The sequence below is a fragment of the Malania oleifera genome, chromosome 7, assembly GCF_029873635.1.
Source record: "Malania oleifera isolate guangnan ecotype guangnan chromosome 7, ASM2987363v1, whole genome shotgun sequence".
NCBI lineage: Eukaryota > Viridiplantae > Streptophyta > Magnoliopsida > Santalales > Ximeniaceae > Malania > Malania oleifera.
In genome coordinates, this window is record NC_080423.1 from 3,050,821 (window position 1) to 3,069,303 (window position 18,483).

Genomic DNA, 18,483 nt, shown 5'->3' on the forward strand with positions numbered 1-18,483 from the left:
CATGACATCTCATTCGCATGTTTGTTTGAGTATAGGAATATGATATAACCGACGTATTCACATTGCTGGGAATATAAAGATTTCCATGAAATATGGGCATCCTATTCCCAATAATAATACCTCTATTATTAGATTTAAAATAATAAATTTCTAATAAACTAAAAGCAAAAACTTAAATTAGCATAAATAATTAAAAAGTATATAAGTTAAAATGTTAATTAATTATATTAATTATAAATTTTTAATTAAAATTTAACCAATTATTAATTAGGATATAATTAAAAATTTAACTATAAGATATTAAAATTGGAATTAAAAATATTAGCTAACATAAATTTTATTTATTTTTAATTTAAATATTTAAAATGTTAATTACAAATATTAATAAATATTTATCTTTTTTTTTAAATTTAAAAATATTTAAAATGTAAAGTGTTAATGTTTATGTTAATTAACATTTTAATTGACACTCGTAATTTATTATGTTGCCCTCAATTATTTCAATCAATCAATTATCAATCATTAATGGTTTTTAACTCATAATTATTGAAAAAAAAATTATAAAAATTTAATTAAGCCCATATTTTTAGTAGATTTTAGTGTTGAAAAAAATACAATTATTCTTCATATATTTACAATACACGTGTAAAGGGTATAATGGTCATCTTATTAAAATATACCCATATTGTACAAAACATTGACATGAGAATTCTATATATATTCCTAAAAACCTTACAACACAAACCAAACAAAAATATTTTCATGAGACTAACATCCTATTCCTAAGAGTTATTTCTTGAGAATATTTTTTATTCTGCGAACCAAACGATCCCTAAATGAGTGAAAACCTATTAAGTTATATTCTTTGAATGCATCCCACTTTAAACAATCAATTAAATTATTAAATTATCTTTAATTAATGATTATCGACTTTACTTAAACTTTTCCAAAATACCCTAATCCTAATTTAGTCTAATAATTTGTTATATTTATTTTACGCTCAAGCTTAATTTTTGTTGCATTAAAAACTATGTTATTTAATTTTGAGATTTGAAAATTCTTTATTGGCCCAACTTTATATACATTTTAATTTTATTCATAGGCTTTTAGATTTCCATTACAATTTTTAAGCTGAAGGACTGTTTGGCATCATTTTAAAAATTTTAAACTCTTTATAGATCTTGTTGGCTTTAAAGAATTAATATTGGGTGACCACACATTGCATATTATCCGAAAAAAAAAAAAAAAAAAAAGATTTGGAGCCTCCATGGATATGTCATCACACTATGCTTGAATTAATTTATAATCAAATTATCTTAAAGTCAAAAATCTTACATTTGGAAAGGTATTGTATTTGAATCTGTATCGGATTTAAATAAGATGTAATATAAATTGTATTAAAATTTATCTAAATCCTAAATTTAAAGTTCATGCTCCAAACGAAGCATTATTCCATGTTTGGAGAGATTTTACATTTGAATTTGTATTAAATTTGGATAAAATATAATACAAAATTATATTAAAATTTATTTAAATGCACTCAAATCCAAATCCAAATCCAAATTCAAGATTCAAAACTTATGCTCCCGCAGCATAAATGTAAATAAGGAAAGTTCCTTAACTGATATTATGTGTTGTAATATTAATCCAATTAAGAAAATCTTATACTTCTTGAATTTGTCTTTAAGTGTGGGCCACACTTATACAATTAGAGTATTAATTTCTATTTTTGAATTTGAATTCGTATGAATTTTAATATAATTTTATATTACATTTTATTGAAATCCACATGAATTAGAATCGAGAACTTATCCTAAGCACAAAGTTAAAGTATATCTATTCCGTAAACATATTTGGAAAGCTAACATGGCAACGATTCTAAGATATTTAAATTAATAGTGAGTATTTTTACAATAAAGAATGATATTCTTAGCAATAAACAAAAGAATAAATTGAAAATTATTTTGGAAAATTTTTTAATTGAATATTTAGAAATTTTTTTCCCCGTAATATCCTAAGAAGGTTCTAAAAAATTTATTGCCCTTCATAAATTTAGTAGAAAATATTGTTAATTAATGATTGCCCATCATCGAGCCTATAAGTAAATATTTTTCCACTTAAATTAATAGAAAAGTTGACAAATAAAAATAGGTGACGAAATTGATCAAACACACTTTAAAGTATAGAGTAAGTACTAAAAATTAGCTTATTAAATTATCAAACAAAATAATTGGCATTTATTTTTTAATTATTTTTTTCCAAAAAAATATATCCTTATTGGAATTTACAAAAATTTCTCAAATTTTTTGGCTCCTCAATTATCCATCACCATATATCGAACATTATGTAACAAAATAATTAATTAATTAATTAAACACACGATTCAATCATACAAAGGATAATATTAATTAAGCATATTAAGAAAATAGTTAATAGGCTTACTTATTTTTAGAACATTTTCTCATGTTTCTCTTGTATTCCACTGAAATAATTTTGCATTTAAATTCAAATTTATCAATTTAAATAAATTAATTTATTTTTTATCATATTTTATTTAACTCCGCACAAATACAAACACAAGTTTAAATTATAAACTTATAGTGATAAATTTTTAATTCCTCCAAATTCATCATAAATGTCTATCATGGCAATTGCTATTATCTATCATCAATGATACTATACTAATTTTTTATTACTTATCTTTTTCCTTTACTTTATTACCTTTATTTTCGAATAAATTTCGACACTTTTTCCCTATTCTCCTAATTTTTTCTCTTTATTTTTTATATACTTGACTCTCAATTTTATTTTTCTATGTTTTATTTATCAGGCCCTTTTTTTTTTTTTTTTTTATCAAAGATTGTGTTTAAGAAAAAAAAATCATAAAAAAATAATTTCATTCTATTGACCAATAAAATTATAACATATAAGTAATTATATACTTTAAAAATATATAAGTGATAAATATGCTCGATGGTGGATTGTTCTTAATATGTATCAACCCCTAAATCGACATGTTGATACTATTTTTGAAGCCAAATATAATCGACTCAAAATATTTGATTTGTTTTATTTGGCCTCACTCGTGTCTAGACCCGAGTACAAATGTGAATTTAAATCTAAGTTGGCAAGTAAGGAGTAAATTACTCTCAAATCTAAATTTAAAGCTTAAATTATAAAATTAATTCAAATCGAAAAATAGATTTTCAATCCACCGAGCTAGGCTTTGGGAGAAGGGATACTTCATTTTAGTCTAGCATCAATAAATTTAAATTCGAGATCTTAAATTGGACTTTAATTAACTTTTAAATGAAAATGCTTGTGTTTTTGAAAATTGTATTTTAAAATATTTAACTATAGTCAAAAGACTCTTCCTTATCTTGAGGTTTAGCAAAAATATAATTACCTAATTTACCTCCCGTGAGATTTCAAAATTTTCAAAAACCCTCCAAGACTCCAAAATGTTTAAAGACTTCTCCTCAAGTTTGTCAAAAAGACACAATTTTTTTCTTATATTTTATAAAAAGACAAGTTTCTTGAGAGAAAATTTGTGTCTTTTTAGCAAACTTCAGAAAAGGTTTATGCTATTTTTGAAACTTTAAGAGAGGTATGTGACATTTTTGAAATTTCAAGAGAGATGTTAGATTATCACTTTACCTAAAAGCTTAAGCTATTAGGTTGTGGGCTAACAATGTATATCAAGTTTTACCACTCGCCCGCACATGCAGTCTGACAGCACGTGAAGAGACAAGCAAATGATAAATAATACCACAAAATAAAAACGGGCAACACGAATAAAACCAAGGACATATTGATAACCAAAGCTTTGATATCATGTTAGCACTCGGAGGAGCCCATGGGTAAGTTTCATACACATGGGTGAGCACCAACTTGACCCAAAAACTTAAGCCTATTAGGTATTGGGCCTAACCATGTATATAAACATTCATCATCTATTCAATTTTTCCAATGTATGATAAACTCACAAGTGGAATTCTCAACAACCTTCCCCTCACTTGTGAGTTCTAATTTCTCCCCCTTGAACGGAATTCATCTCCCTTATGGGAGTAAGTTCGATTCTGAAACAGTTGCTCAAGTGGGCCTTACCATTGCGTCTTACATGCCTCGAATTGCATTTCATGTGCCTCCAAATCAATCCTACATGTCATGTCTTTACCCTATTCAGATCCATCTTCCAGGCCTAGATGATCCTTTTTTGCCTCAGTCACACACTTGATCCTCCAATTATTAGCACGTCGGAGGAATTAGCTTCACGTATTGACTTTTTTTTTTTTTTAACATGTCACTCACTCAGATAATATGTTAGATGACCACTTTATCTAAAAGCTTAAGCTGTTAAGTTGTGGGCCAACAATGTATATCAAGCTTTAACACTTTTCCGTACGTGCAGTCTGACAACACGTGAAGAGATAAATACACGATAAATAACACCCATTATAGGGAACACAATAATTTTTTTTAAATACCGCACAGTAAACGCAGGCAACAAGATTAAAACTCAGGACCTCTTGGTAACTAACTCTGACATCACGTTAGATTACTATTGTAGACCAACAATATATATCAAGCTTTAACAAGAGATCTCTGTGTAATGACCCCAAATATATATATATATACACACACACATGATTAAAGTATAATAATAATAATAATAAAATAATAAAAATGATCATTAGCTTAATATCAATACAAAACTGCTTTTCTGTAGGATTCTTGATTCCATATTTGATGCCTAAGAAAGACATTATCTTAGCGAGTGCTCAGAGACCATTACCGCTTAGTCGCTCCCTGGAAGTCAGCTTGATTAAAATGAAATTTATAAGATAAATATGATATACACTATTTGTACGCGTAAATAAGTACAAATACATAAAATAATGTTTTGACTAACATAATTTGTAATAATAATAATAATAATAATAATAATAATAATATAGGTATCGTATACAGAGCCTATAATATCGTGTGAGACCCACAAAATCGTGTGGGGTCCACATGAGTTCCAAAGCCATGTGGGGTCCACATGAGTCCTGAAACTGTATAAGATCCATAAAATCGTGTGAGGACTATTGGAGTTACGCATGGCCTACTTGGGTCTCAAAGTTGTGAGGGACTCACAAAACCATGTGGGGCTCACAAGAGTTTTCAAAATTTGAACTTTATTCGCTTTCATAAAATATATACTAAAACATAACTTAAAAATAATAACAATGATAATAATAATGATTTCAAAAAAAAATTAATTAATTAATTAAGTAAATTAATTAAATATTAATTAAATGAGAATGTAGGCAAGTAGTCCCATTTTTTTCACATGTACCCTCATCCCCATCTCATACCTCCCATCCCAAACTCATCTCATGCTTATTATTTGTCCATTCCTTTATTTTAAAACAAATTATAATTTCATCTCTCTCCCCACACTTTTATAAATTTTATTTTTTTTCTCAAAATTTTCCTATAAATAGGAAACTCTCAACCTTCATTTTTCACAAAAAAATTTCAAAGAAAAATAAGAATTAGTTGTAAAAGGAAATTTTTTATTATAATTAAAATTCTCACTCACCCACTCTTTCCAATCTCATTTTTTTGAAATATTCGTTGTGATCGTATCACAGGGTTAAGTAAAAGGTAAATAAATTTGATTATGTTAGATTTTTATTAAAATTTAGACCCGAATTTATTCGTAAGTAAATTTGATTATGTTAGATTTTTATTTAAAATTTATATCCGAATTTATTTATAAGTAAATTTTGATTATGTTAGTTATTTTCATAAAATTCTCCCGAATTTATTTTTACGTATATTTAATTATACTAGTTTTAACTTTAAGATACTTGCGTTTATTTTTGAGTTAAGAAATATTTTAAATCTCTCTAGCATTATACAACATTAATTTCTATTTAAGAAAATATTTTTAACGCAAAAATCGTGTGGCATGAGTTTATTTTTACGTTACATATTTCACGAAAATATGAGTGAAGATGACATGAGTTTATTTTTATATTGCATATTTCACGAAAATATAAGTAAAAAATGAGATTTTTATAATATTATTTTAATTGTATAAATTATATAATAAGATATCTTCAAAACCCCTTATGACTCAGGTGATATAGAAATTACGAATGTTCGGTACCGCAACTTAAAGTTTAAACGGATCAGAGTGCACCCACACCGTTCACAAAATGATTTTATATGGTAGTGAATTTCTCCTAAGTGTACACCTGGGTCGAACCATGACTTAATGGGGAAAATCTTACTTCATGATGATGTACGGTGATTTAGTTTAGTTGGTTAGTCAACTAAGTCTAGTTTTCGGACCGCAGAACCCAGTCATAGAAATAAACATGACTTGCGACTAACAAAAATATGACGTATGGCTAACAGGTCTAAGGGTGATTTTTACAATATATATATATATATATATATATATATATATATAATTACGTGTACAGTGATAATTTGAAAGAAAAGTATATGTTTATGTGAATAGGGTCATTTTTGTGCCTAAATGACGATTTAAAATAAACGTATAAGGAAAAAAAATATATATATATATATATATATAATTAAATATTATAGCTACGTTTTTAAAGTTAAAAATTTAATTTAACAATTACAGTATATGGTTATAAGATTTTACTATTGTAGTTAATGATAAAAGTTTTATGTAAAAATTTTTAAATTTACATTTATTTTAAATGCAGTTTTGAAATTATAGTATTAAATATTATTTTTACGAAATTATAATATTATGAAAGCTCATTTCGACCACACACTAATAATAATCTTATTTACTTATTGAGTGTCGTCTTACCCCAATCGTTATTTTACATTTCAGATAATTTTGAATAATATACCAGAAATCTAGCGTAGCAAGTGCAAGAGCAGAAGTAAAAAGAATATGTTTAGAATATGTTTAAAATAAAATTTTAACATAATATAATTTAGAATATATTTATATATTTTAGAATTTTAGAAATTTTCAATTTTAATAGTTGAGACATATATTTGTAATAAAACTAATTAGTGTTATGGTAATAAAAATAATTTAGATTTATGTGCATCCGCTGAAAAATTTATATGTAGAATCCCACTCGGGTTTGGGTCCATTACAATTGGTATTAGAGAAGAGAATACAGGTCCTGTATACTCTACAATATATATTTTACCAAAGTTTAGGCATAAAACATGATTTGGGTAGGATTTGATAGTTTAGGATATTTCTTTTAGTCTGTTATATTATTATACGTTAACAATAGATTTATGATTTTAAAATAACATTTGATCATTGTTTAAAAATAAATCTTAAAGATAGTAACATTGGAGGAAATGAGATTAATGTGAAGGCTTCTAAGGATATGTAACAATCTTATATTCTTTAAGAAAAATGGTAGTATTATTGAAGACACGTTAATTAATTTAAATATGTTATTTATGTTTGTAGAAACATATACACATATTGATGATCCATTATTAATTTCTAAATCATATGCATTAATAATTTAAAATTTCATATTCTTAATCAAATATATAAACATAATAATATAATAATATTTGAAATTTATTTATTTTCACTACTATTATTTTCACTAAAAAAAAAACAGAAGTAGCACATTAGATACTACTGAGTTTGCAGGTACTCCACATACAAATAGATATGAACAAACGGTTTATTCTGAAATCCAACTTTATCCAAAATTCCTTTGCGTGTGCAAGTTAGATATAAATATGTATTTTTACATTACATATTCAGTTTTCATCAAAATATTCAAGTTTGATTTAGGAATATAGATTTGACAAAATCTTTAATGTTAATTTTGTATTAGTTTATAAGTAATTTAATATAATTTAAATGTTACTATATTATATTTAAATTCAAATAAATAACTAAAAAGAAATTCAAGTTCATCATTCAATTAACCAACTAGGGTTGTCTACAGTAGTATATATTAGAGTAAAACTCCTTATACAAAAATATACATAGGTGACTCGAAGTAACTTAATAATAATAAATAAATAAATAAAATAGTCTCATGGGTGGGAATCATCATTTGTAGCTCACTTACACTTGAAGCAAGATCAGGACATGAGACTACTTGGGCCTAGTGAAGACTCGAACCTTCGATCACATGGATACACGGCCGGTTCCTTACCACCAGGCCACCCACCCAAATGGTGAGCTAAGAATGGGATTAATTACAGTTAAAGCATTAATAAAGATGTAGAAATATAAATAGAACTTTGAATTCGCAAATTTTGCAATGCGCGTCGCTCTCTCTCGATTTTTGCAACACACATTGCTCTCTCTCGATTTTTGCCAAACGTGTCACTCGTAGCACGTGTCACTCTCTCTCGATTTTCGCGACACACATCGCTTTCCCTCGATTTTTGCAAAACGCGTCGCACGCTCGATATCCGTAGCACGCATCGCTCTCTCTTAATTCTCGCGGCACACATCGCTCTCTCTCGATTTACACGACACGCGGCCATTCCCCTATAAAAAGGGTCTGCCATTCTTGAACTCTAAGCATCACAACTTCCTACCATCTTGAACAATCACATTTCGGTTTCACGCCCCGAACCCCGTAATGGAACACAGGGGTGAAAATGTAATCTAACATATCCCTGTATCATACAAATCATCACAGATACAGTAGAATGGATGAGGGTCTGACCTCAAGGGGTTCCTAGGCACCCTAAATACATCAAAGACACAATTATATACGCAGCGGAAAAAAGTCATTCTATATCAACATATGCAATACCATATCAGAGTCTATACAAGAGCAGAACATGGCTTTAACAAAACGTACAAACTGGGTGCCCAAATACAACTTAAAATGGCAACCTAACAAACTACAGTCCTAACACTTACCCAAACGCTAATGCAGTACACCGGCTACTACGCTCCCTACACCAGGACGTTAGTTCTGGTTACTCGAAGGACCTATAAAAATATACATATAGCAAGGGTGAAACACCTCTCAGTAAAGAAGAATACAGGTTATATCGGTGTGTGGCATTTGAGTATTATCATGATACAACATACACGCAGTTGAATGCAATCCAGTACTAATTCACACAGTGCATACACGCACGCATACAGCGGCCATTTATACGCAGCCCCATCACAATACACACACATGATCAGTAATACACAGTGTCATCACACTCATTGGCCCAAAACCGGTCCGGCATTCCGGCATTGGCCCATAGCCAACTCGTGAAGCACGGCGCCACCAACACATGGCTAATCCTCGACTCCCATGACATTGTACTGGCGCTAACTGATGGATCCACACCCTTCGCCTTGATCGGCCGGAATAGACTCACGCCCTCAGATATAGAGCCGGACACTCTTGCATACGTGGCAAGCGATAAATACACACCCTTGGATATAGAGCCGGACACACTCAGTACCTGAAATCATTTTGGAACTGCGTTCCTATCGACAATTTCGCATATCACACACACATGCATGCTCATATAACCAAACAAACCACACTCATTTGATAATCTAAATCATGATTTTTCAAACAAATACAGTTTAAACAAAGTCAAGACACAGTCATCCCAATATCATAGTATAAATCATACATATACTCGGTTTTCAACAAAATCCGAGATTCAGCCCGTCGCCCCCTTTTTTCCAAAATTGCAATAATGAAAAACTCATAATTTTTTCCGTTAGATGCCTTCAAATGAGTAGTCAAAACACACATAGGATCGTAGACCACAGTTCCACCGAGTTCGATTTCGAAAGAACCAATATAAACATAGTTCCCCTTACCTTTTCCCCGAATACTAAATCCCGAACTCCAAGGCTCCTAAATAGCGAACCGAATTTCAAAACTTACAAATCACAGTATAGAATATACTCACAAGACCATCCTCTACAAAACTATCAGATCAAAAATGAAAACCGAGCCTTACCTCGATTTTTTGCCAAAACCCGAAAACCTCCGAAACGAGATTCCGATCTGTAGAAGTTGTAGAGAATTCTTCCACGATCCTCGTGGTAACTTTCGTTTCCCGATTCTATGAACGATCGACGAAGAAATCTAAAGAGAGAGAGAATAGGGAGAGGTTTAGAGAGAGAGAGAGATATCTTTGAAGTTTCTTAATGAGGAAGTATTGAAATTTTCCTTTTATAACCCTTTAACCTAGGCAATTTCGTCGACGAAATGGTACCTTCGTCGACGAATCTTTCACTGAATTAGTCGACGAATCGGTGGCTTCGTCGACGAATCTTGATATTCCCGTTTTTCGAAACTCCTCGGCTTCTCCTCGTCGACGAGTCTCTGAATTTCGTCGACAAGAAAGGCACACACTTCGTCTATGAAATCTGGCTTCGTTGACAAAGCCTAGTAAATTTCAATTTTGCCCCTTTCTTAATATTTAAATCCAGTTAACACGATTCGGGTTCTTACATTTACAAATTTCATTTTCTTTCTCAAAATTTTGCTATAAATAGGAAACTCTCAACCTTTATTTTTCACAAAAATTTTTCAAAAGAAGAGAAAGATTAGTGAGTAAAAGAATTAATGGTGGAGGGAGAATTTTTGTTATAATTAAAATTCTCACTTACTCACTTTTTTCGATATCATTTTTTTGAGATATTCGTTGTGATCGTATCATAAGGTTAAGTAAAAGATAAGTAAATTTGATTATGTTAGATTTTTATTAAAATTTATACCCAAATTTATATGTAAGTAAATTTTGATTATGTTAGTTATATTCATAAAATTCTCCCGAATTTATTTTTATGCATATTTAATTATACTAGTTTTATTTTTAATATACTTGTATTTATTTTTGAGTTAATAAATATTCTAAACCTATTAACTTTTTGGTCACATCCTTGCTTTGATTATGACAAACCACAGTGCCCCATCTGTGTACTTTGAGTATTTGAGCAGGTTTATGTTTCAATTAGCACGGATGATGATGTAATTTGAAAGTCGTAAAAAGCACCTAAACGAGCATACCTTGACATATTCCATGGAACAGCAAAGGAGCAGCGCATGAAGAATGATTACTGTTTTAAGTTGTATTTTTATTTATAATTTTGGTGTGTAATTATAATCTTTGGTCTGTAATAATTAATGCATAACATGCATAATATGACTATAAGCTCACTAAAGACCATAGGAAGAATCAATGACCATAAGTTGACCATAGGAAACCACGGGACCTAAGGGATCATCCTTTGGTCGACCTAAGGTAGATCGACGCCAGATTTTTAGGACAAATTAAAAAACCTAAGGACCTTAAATTGACCATAGGTCCCAAAATATCGCATGAAAAAGTTCACCATATCTTAAAAGTTATAATCATGTGAATAGGGGTGACTTCAATTGAAAATTTGAATTAAAATGCACAATTTGAGTGGCCTCGGTTGATCGAACCCGAAACTATATAAAAGTTTCGGTCGACCAAACTTGTCAGGGTCAACAGTTTGACTACTCGGTTGACCGAACTAGAACACACATACACCTTCGGTCGACTGAACCTCCCTAGGGTCAAAAGTTTGACCACTTGGTCGACCGTCCTTAAAATGAACTTCAACGCCCTGATCGACCAAATTGACACGTGAGAAATCCCAACGCTCTAGTCAACCGAACGTCCTAGTTGTAAAATAATCTGATTGACTGAACATCCAAATTCGGTCAACCGAACTTAGTCCAATTGACCGAACCTCGGAAGTTTAAAAATCGCCTCAAGTCTGGTTGACCAACACCTCAACTCAAAAACACCCTAATCAACCGAACTGAGCAATTCGGTCGACCAAACCTTAAAAATGGTTGACCAAACCTCTCGAATTGCTCGAATTTACCGAAATTAAAACGTGATTAATTTTAATTAACCCTACTTAATATTTTCTAAAATTCCATCTATATCCCCCAACGGTTAATTTTTTAGTGTGTCTATTTATATGGACTTATTTGGAAAAATTAGAGAGTGATCGGGGATTTTGATTAGAAAAATTTTCTCTGAAAATTTTGAGAGCACCCTCTTCATATACAAAGCCTAATACTCTTTATTTTATCATTCCTTTGCAAAATCTATTTGAGTAAGAGTATTCTAAATCATCCTACATTATTTACCAAAGCTATAACTCTCATTGCTTTAATTGTTTGATTATTTTTTGATTAAAAGTTTAGACAAAGTTTTTCCCCCCGATTTAATTAATAAATTCATTGTGTGGTAAAAACTTTTTAGCTAGTGAGTCTTTCATTACTATTGCAAGACTCATTAAGCTTGTCTTATGAATTGTGAAGCAAATTTTTTTGACAAGCTAATATTACTAATATTTCTTGTGCTTAAATTTTGAGAAAATCATTTTGAGATATTTGATTACATTCTTGAAAAATCTTTGAAACTCTACTTGTGATTGATATATAGTTATATATTGTTTCAAAGATAGATTGATAATACACTTACATGCTTGATTGCCTATTAACTTTACCTTGAGTGTTATTACACATATCTTCACTAAGCTTATAGATCTATCATTTAAAAGTGCTTTAGTTATTACTTGTGCATATCGGTACAAACCTGCTTGTATTAGAAGCAACTTTATTTATACACAAAATTTGAGCTGATTGATTATATTCTAGGCGTGGGCCTGAAGAGAGAGACTTGCCCCATGAAAAGTCCTAGATTGGCTTTGACCCGATTAGGAAAGTTAAGTGCACCATCTTGGTAAGGTGTTGTAAACGGTGCCGCTCCACCCGTTAAGTGAGTCGTAGTAGAATCCTCTTACTTGTGAGCTTGAGGCTGTAACGTAAGCAGTATATTGACCGAACCCCGATAATATATCACGTGTCTACTGTTAATTTCCAACACTTTATTTCTACACATGTATGCTATATTCGATAAATTGTGAATGTTACGCATGATTTAAATTTCTGCATATTACTTTTATCTGCGCAATTGGTATATGCTTTGAAAGACACCAAGTTGTGAAATATTGCTTATATCTAGTTAAACCTCGGAAGAAGTTTAAAATTCCAATTCACCTCCCCTCTTGGGAATATATGAATTCCAACAAAACCCCTTGGGTATTTTACAACATTAATTTCTATTTAAGAAAATATTTTTAACATGAAAATCGTGTGACATGAATTTATTTTTACGTTGCATATTTCACGAAAATATGAGTAAAGATTGTCGCGACGTCCCGGACCCGGCCCAGAGAACCAATCTCTGGTTTAAAAATGGGTTCGGCTTGCGAACTGGGAAAAATGAATGTGTATTTTGAAAATGTGAATTTTCGTGAAAAAACGATGTGTGGTGGAGTCGCCACTAACCTTTTGAAGTGTGGTTAGAACACTTGATTACTACCCCGTTAGGGGTAGAATCGGTCTACGTCACCAAGTTAGGTCGGAGGAGTATGGTTACGCAAGGGGAAGGTATTAGCACCCCCTACACGCCCGTTCTTACGAATGGTACCAGATTAATAAAGAGTTTTCCCGAAATAAATGTAATAAGCCTTTAAAGATCACTCCCTTTCAAAAGTCAAAAACAAAATGAAAATACTATATAGGTATTCCCTCAGAACCGGGGCAATCTAGTACTCCGAAGAGTCAATGTTCTCGTTGGCAATCATCGGGAAGGAAAATCGAAAATAGGATACAAAATACGCTCCCGAGGATTTTGAAATCTATAGGTTTTTTTTTTTTTTTAAGTATCAAAAATACTATTTCGGGAGGTTTTTGAGATTGGTTCGGGATTGGAATGAATTTTTCTTGTGCCTAAAAAGATATTTTTGTGATTTTTCCTAAGTGTGAAAATGATTTTTGATATTTTTCCTGAATTTTCAAAATAACACAAATGAAATCAATTGAAACCAAAATGTGAAAATACTTTGGGAATTTTTTGAAAATTTCATGATTTTTGTGAATTTATGGATACAACAATAATATACAAGCGAAATGGAGAAAACTACCTGGGGTGAACCAGTTTGGGAATGGTGAGCTGTGAAGCCGGTCAACTTGACCAGTGTGGGGGGGAAAAAACCAGTTTAAGGTCTTGGTCGAGACCAATGATTTTCCGGAATTTTCCAATGTCCTTCCGAATACAACAGAATTTTAGACAACAATCACGAAAGTCATGGTTTTAAAGATATGCCTTTAGAATGTATTTTTGAAAATCTTGAATGTAGGGAAACAAATCTAACTTTGGCCAAACATGGGTTAGAAACTTCTTGGAAAAAAAAAAAAAAATTTCTTCAAAATTTTTCAAAGGTAAATAAGTTTCAAAGCTTTAAAATTTTTGAATTTTTCTTTGAATGTTTTCTGAATTTTTGTGCCTTTTTAATGAATTTTTTTGTTTTTTTTGTTTTTTTTATGAGTAAAGGAACTATTTAAGTAAAAAGAAAAGTGAAATAAAGGTCAAATAACCAACATAGGCCGATTGGGAAAGGTGGACAGAAATGGTTTTTAACATAGGAAGAGAAAGTTCATTTGGTCTTACCTATCGTCTTTTTCTCCTTCGGTCTTCTTCTCCTGTCTGTGAATCAGCAAGGTTAGTCTACAGCGCCGTCCCGAGGGTTGTTCTTGATTTCCGACTCGAGCACTAGGATCCCTTCTCAAATGTAGTGACTCCGGTACCTGTAGGGAAAAGGGATCATCGATCGCTTCATGATCTTCTTTTCGTTTTCCTCTGCTCTCCGGTCTTCTTTTCCTGTTGATTAGTCTACGAGGCATACAACCTCTTCCCGAGAGTTTTTCTTTTTTGCGCTCCTGATTTTGGCACTACGGGTGCCTTCTTCAATGGGGTGACTCAACACCGATCGGAAACGGGATTAGTCGACCTCCTTGATTTTTTACTCAAAAAAAAGACTAGCTTACTCACAACTCCTCGGGAAGAAACTTCAATAGTTGAGTCTCTCCTTACCACCACTAAGAGCTCTCTCCTTTGGCTTGGAATGAGAGGCTATTTATACAAAGGCCTTAGCTTAGGGCAGCTAGGAAAGAATACATATGGGATCAGGATGGTGGGAACCAAGTCTGGTGGGAAGAATGTGAAGGGAAATTAGCATGGGAAGAATGATAAAAGGAAGAAACTGACGATGTGGTGATGATATGGAGGGAACAAAGTATGCGGATGAAGAATTAGAATTGAATATATTATGGGAAGAATGATAACGTGAAGAAACCATGCATGTGGTGAATGATGATTTTGAGGGAACAAAGTATGGGATGAAAAGTATGAGGGAAGATAGTATGGAAAATGATAAGGGAAAAACATGAACATGTGGTGAATGAGGATGGAGGGAACAAAGTAATGGGATGACTAATTTATGAAGGGAATATAGTATGGAAGAATGATAAAAGGAATGAAACATGACATTATGTTGGATGATGATTGGGGAACCAAAGTATGGGATGAAGAATTATGAAGGGGAATATATTATGGGAAGAATGATAAAGGGAAGAAACCTGGCTATGGTGAGTTGAGATGGTGTAGGGAACAGATTATGGTATGAAGAATTATTAATGGAATATAGTATGGGAAGAATGATAAAGGGAAGAAACATGACCTGTGGTGAATGATGATGGGGGGACAAAATATGCCTTTCATGTGACAAATTAAATAATAATAATAATAATAATATAATAATAATAATATAATATCATAGATAATATGGTTCCTAGAAGCTTGTGCTTGGCCCATCGGAGATGTGTGGGGCCACCGCCCCTGTGGGGTCCACAAGCCGTTTGAGGGTTACAGGAACCCGAGCTAGTATGCCGCAATCACGCCAAAAGAGGTAACCGTGCATCGAGGTAAGAATTTTTTCTGAGCTAGCGTACCATAGGGGGTAACGTGCATCGGATGTTAGAATCCGAGCTAAAGCGTACAGAGGGTAACGGCATCGGATGTAGGAATCCTATCTAAGCGTACCAAGAAGGTGGGGCCCACCAAACATGTGGGGCCCAATGCAGCTATGGTGGGGCCCACAAGCCACGTGGGGTCCACGAGCCATTTGAGGGTTATAGGAACCGGAGCTAGCAAGACCTAGATATGTATGTGTAGCCGAGTAGCACACCAGAGGGGGTAACTGCCCGATGTAGGAATCCGGCTAGTGTATTCAAGATAGGTCGGCCCACCAACTGTGGGGCCCAATTAAGATTTTGGGGCCCACGCACCATGTTGGTCCACGAGCCATTTGATGGTTATAGAACCAGCAGTAGCGCAAGCATGCCACAAGAGGTAACGTGCATCGATGTAAGAATCCGAGCTAGCGTATCCAGAGGGGGTCACGTGCATCGGATGTAAAATCCGAGCTAGCGTATATATGGTACGGCTCGGATGTGGAATCCGAGCTATCGTACCCTAGCAGGTGGGGGCCACCAAAACAGTGGGGCCCAATGAAGATATGTGGGCCCACGAGCCACGTGTTCCACGAGCCTTTGAGGGTTATAGGAACCGGCTACAAGGCGCAAGAGCCAAAAGAGGTAACGTGTCATCGATGTAAGCACTGAGCTATGAGCGTACCAAGGGGGTTACGTGATCGGATGTACAATCCGAGCTAAAGCGTACCAGAGGTAACGTGCATCGGATGTGGAACCGAGCTAGCGTACCAAGAGAGGTGTGGCCCCCAAACATTGGGGCCCAATGAAGATATGTGGGGCCCACGAGCCACGGTGGGGTCCACGAGCCATTTGAGGGTTAGAGGAACCCGAGCTAAGCAGGCCAAGCATGCCAAAAGAGGTACTGCATCGGATGTAGGATCTGAGCTAGCGTACCAGAGGGGGTAACGTGCATCGATGGTCGGAATCCTATCTAGCGTACCAGATGGTAACGTGCATCCGGATTGTAGAAGCCGAGCTAGCGTACCAAGGGGTACGTGAAATCGAGTAGGAATTCGAGCTAGCGTACCAAGATTGTGGGGCCTACCAAACAATTGGCCAATGAAAGATATGGGGGGGGGCCCACAAGCACGTAGGGTCCACGCGAATTTGTGGGTCCACAAGCAGTGTGGGACCTACAAATGGTGTGGGTTCCACGAGAAATGTGTGGGGTCCCAGCATGTGGGACTACAAGAATGTTGGGGGTCCACAACAGTGTGGGACCTACACGAATGTGTGGGGTCATAAGCATGTGGGAACCTACAAGAATGTTTGGGGTCCACAGCCAGCGTGGTACCTACAAGAATGGGTGGGGTCCACAGCCAGCGTGTGACCTAAAGAATGTGTGGTCCACAGCAGTGTGGAAGGTTTTGACAGAGGCTCCTCGGAAAGGCGCCTGGTTAAAATGGGGTGTCGGACAGCTGCCCCTCTTTATAGGTTTGTTGGCTTTGGGTAACGTAGGACTCTCCTACGTTATTTTAGCAACAGGCCGATAAAGATAAAAGACCCTATTTTTAGCCAGGCATACAACTGACCACATGTCGTGTTCTAGTATAGTCATGTGCTAAGTAGGAGGATGGAGGGACCCGATTGAAGACCTGGCAATGATCTAGTCCATCCTGGGAAAACGAGATCGCATGGTTGAGGATGGGTGCCACGTGTTGTGACTGAGGGGATGGTCAATGTGACCCTGAGCACGGCGTGGCATATCCTGACCATCCTTGGAAAACACAGATCGGGGGCGGTGATCAGGGTGGCCACGAGACTTTTTGTGTGTGGGGGGAAAATGAGCCACGTGTTGGTGACGATTGTCTGGTCCCCCCCAAACGTGACCGCGGATCAGGCATGGCACAATCTTACCGTCCTTGGAAAACACAGATGTGGCGGTGATCAGGGGTGTCACTTTTCAGTGACTGAGTGTTTGGGGTATGGGAGGTGGTCACTGACTTGCCCAATCCAAGCCATCCTTGGAAAACAACAAATCGTGCGTTTGAGGACCGGTCCCACGTGTCAGGTTGCCGAGTGGCTGTCAAATGTGACCGATCAGGGCACGTGGCCCAATCCAAGCCATCCTGGAAAGCACAATCGTGCGGTTTTGAGGCCCGGTGCCACGTGTCAGTGCAGAGTGGCTGGTCCAAATGTGACCGGGATCAAGGCATGGCACAATCCAAGACCGCTTGGAAACACAAATCATTGTGGTGGTCACTTTTGGCCACGCAGACTTTTGTGCTTGTGTGGGGTGAGAATGAGCCCCGTGGTGGTGACTGATTGGCTGGTCAAACGTGACCCGGATGCAGGCATGGGCAAACCTGACCGCCCTTGAAAACCAGATCGTGCGGTATCAGGGTGGCCACGCAGACTTTTTTGTGCATGTGGAGAATAAGCCACGTGTTGTGACCGAGTGTCTGTCCAATGTGACTCCTGCATCAAGCATGGCACAATCCTGACCGTCCTTGGAAAACACAGATGTGCGGTGATCATGGTGGGCCACGCCAGAATTTTTGATCGTAGAGGACGGATTGACGGGTTGCCCACGTGGTGAATTCGTGCTCCATGCATTGGATATTTAAACCAAATTTTTAGTTCTGTCATTTTAACT

At 34.5% G+C, this 18,483-nt stretch overlaps 1 long non-coding RNA gene across 3 annotated transcripts in view; it reads right to left on the reverse strand.

The window, feature by feature from the left end:
• Nucleotides 1–8,754: 8,754 nt before the first annotated feature.
• LOC131159651 (uncharacterized) overlaps nucleotides 8,755–18,483 on the reverse strand; it is a 29,399-nt gene continuing 19,670 nt past the window's right edge. For all 3 annotated transcript variants that reach the window (XR_009137845.1, XR_009137844.1, XR_009137846.1), the window contains one exon: nucleotides 8,755–9,472. This is a non-coding gene — a long non-coding RNA (uncharacterized LOC131159651). The remainder of the gene's footprint in view (nucleotides 9,473–18,483) is intronic.